Here is a 2,500-nt window from a genome sequence, read left to right on the forward strand (position 1 = left end):
GCTCGGTGCAGTCACCAAGGGAGCTTACCACTAAATTATACCATAACCTCCCTGTGGGTGTGGGTGTGTAGGGGATAGCTGAGGTCAGCATTGCACAGTGACGCTTAACCGGCCTGAGACCTAGAAGGCGTCTCGCCCCAAGCCATGTTGTCTAGGTTTGGTATGGTAATGCCTATGATTATGACGCTTCACGAGTAGGTTGTTGTCGTGTGAAATGGTGAGAAAATACAGGGTTGACAAATATTTGTCAATGTCGTTAGTGCTGTATGGTGTTGTTGCATAATGGGAACGTTATTAACCTCAAAAGATCATAAGTGCTTTAACTGGCCCTCCAAAGGATTACGGGCAGCTCACACTTCTTTACACAGATCTTTAAAAGCAGCAAAGTTGGATAAGGGGCTATGGGCTATGGGCCAGGCAGCAGTGTTTTAGCCTCTCTTGAGTTCTGTGGTGTGGTGGGGAGAGGGGGGTCTCTAGTGGTCATAACTAATAATAATAATAATACATTAGACTTATATAGCGCTTTTCTAGACACTCAAAGACGCTTTACAAACTGAAAAGATCGAGTAGTAATAATAAAAAGAAACAAAAGGTAAAGAAAGTATAGGGGCCTAGTTAAGGTAGTGCTGGGGACACATGGGAAGGGGAGGGGGAGAGGGTTTACTAGTGAAGGCTTGAAGAGGTGGGTTTTGAGGGCCTGTTTAAATGTCGGGAGGGTGTTGGCCTGTCTGATGTGGTTGGGGAGGGCGTTCCAGAGGCACGGGGCTGCGGCTGAAAAGGCCCCATCACCCCAGGTCCGGAGCTTGGTCCTAGTGGTCAAATAGACTAACTCAAATGGAGCACTTTTCTGACCTCACACTGTTTTTGAACAATGTTCTTAATATGCGTAACTGTATTTCTCTTTTAGTCTGTACCGTACTATTGTGTCCACTCTCTATTTATTGAATTTATTTATTCATTATCTATTATGTGTCTTTTTATCCCCCATACTCTCTTAAATCTTACATCTAAAGATGAATGAAGAACTCCAACTTCAACATAAAGAACAGTATCAAAGGATGACCTCTGATGCTGCAATAAAACAGATATACATTTTTTATGTATTTTTATAAAGCCTAGCTGCAACAGCTTTTATCAGCAACTGAGATAACATGCAACAAGAGTTACAGGTCTAATATTAGATCCATTGATTAGATGAGCTGTGTATGGGTGTGAGCAATGACCATGTGATTGGTTTGAAAGAGCCGACGCATCAATCAACAAAACAGTAGACTTTTTGTTGCTCAGTGGTTTGTTAAGGGCTAAGGGCCTAAGTCGCACATGATCAGTGCTGTAAGACATTTAGTCTGCACACACACACACACCCTACATAACCCTCAGTCAGGCCTCTGACTACATGGACACAAAAAATCATCACAGCAACGAGACATTAATACCACGTTGCTTCAATGCTTCAATCTCTCTCTCTCTCTCTCTCTCTCTCTCTCTCTCTCTCTCTCTCTCTCTCTCTGCAGTCATACCCACTTACTCACTCACAAGTATATGTGTCCACTGGGTGGAGCCTGTGTATAATGCTTGGGGGGGGTGGAGAGAGAGAAAGAGAGAGAGAGTGAAAGAGAGGGTTTTGGTTTTACCCCTAGTCAGTCTCTCAGTTGATCTGTGCACTCCTCCTTTTGGAGGACTAGGACAGAAATAGGGGGGAGGGAGACCCCCGTCACTATCATAACATTGGCTGGGACGAGTCTGGAGGACTGCTGGGCCGGAGTGGACTGAGAACAGAACTGAAGTCAGACTGTATGAACTGTGGATAATACTGATGTACTAAAGGAGCAAGGAGAACGCTTTCTGGAAAAGACAGTGAGAGAGTGAAAGGAGACTGTGTGAGTGTTCTGGCAGAGGGAGTCAGTGGGGTCTGTTGGGTCTGGACCTTGTTCTACTGGGAGTAGTGGGAAGAGGGCTGTCTGTTGTGTCTGGACCTTTTTCTACTGGGAGTAGTGGGAAGAGGGCTGTCTGGTCTGGAGAGAGTGGACAGACTGGAGAGAAACACTGGAGAGAAACACTGGTAGGAACACCGAGCAGAAGAGGAAGTATGTTTCTCTGTCTCTGTGTGTGTGTGCCTGTGTGTGTGCGTGTGTGTGTGTCTCTCATGGTAACTCAGAAAAGAGTGCACTATATTCCTGCTCATATTATCTTCTGACTTGGAAACACCCTGCATCAGGAAACCCAGCAAGAATACAGAACACACTGTCATTTGCTGATAAAAACAATTCTCTGTGTGTGGTAAGTCCGATTGCACTGTTTGCCTGATGGAGGGATGCAACCGTAACTGTTTACTTATCAGTGCGTGGACAGGCATGGGTGCGTGTGTGTGTGTGCGTGTGCATGTGTATAAGGAGGGTAAACAGAAGAATCGACACAGAGGTGTGGGGTTGTTGTTGAAAGTCCAGTCTCACATACAGATGATGATACTGAGGTCTAGCTAGCTAGCTGGCAGCAAAGC

The 2,500-nt window shown here is 45.4% G+C and overlaps 1 protein-coding gene across 4 annotated transcripts in view; it reads left to right on the plus strand.

Moving 5' to 3' along the window:
- LOC308167110 (cytohesin-1-like) overlaps window positions 1-2,500 on the plus strand; it is a gene marked incomplete at its 5' end in the record, with an annotated part of 12,659 nt that overhangs the window by 3,075 nt on the left and 7,084 nt on the right. The gene's annotated exons all lie outside the window — the stretch shown is intronic.

This window comes from Nansenia antarctica, assembly GCF_963989245.1.
Source record: "Nansenia antarctica genome assembly, chromosome: 11".
Taxonomy (NCBI): Eukaryota; Metazoa; Chordata; class Actinopteri; order Argentiniformes; family Microstomatidae; genus Nansenia; species Nansenia antarctica.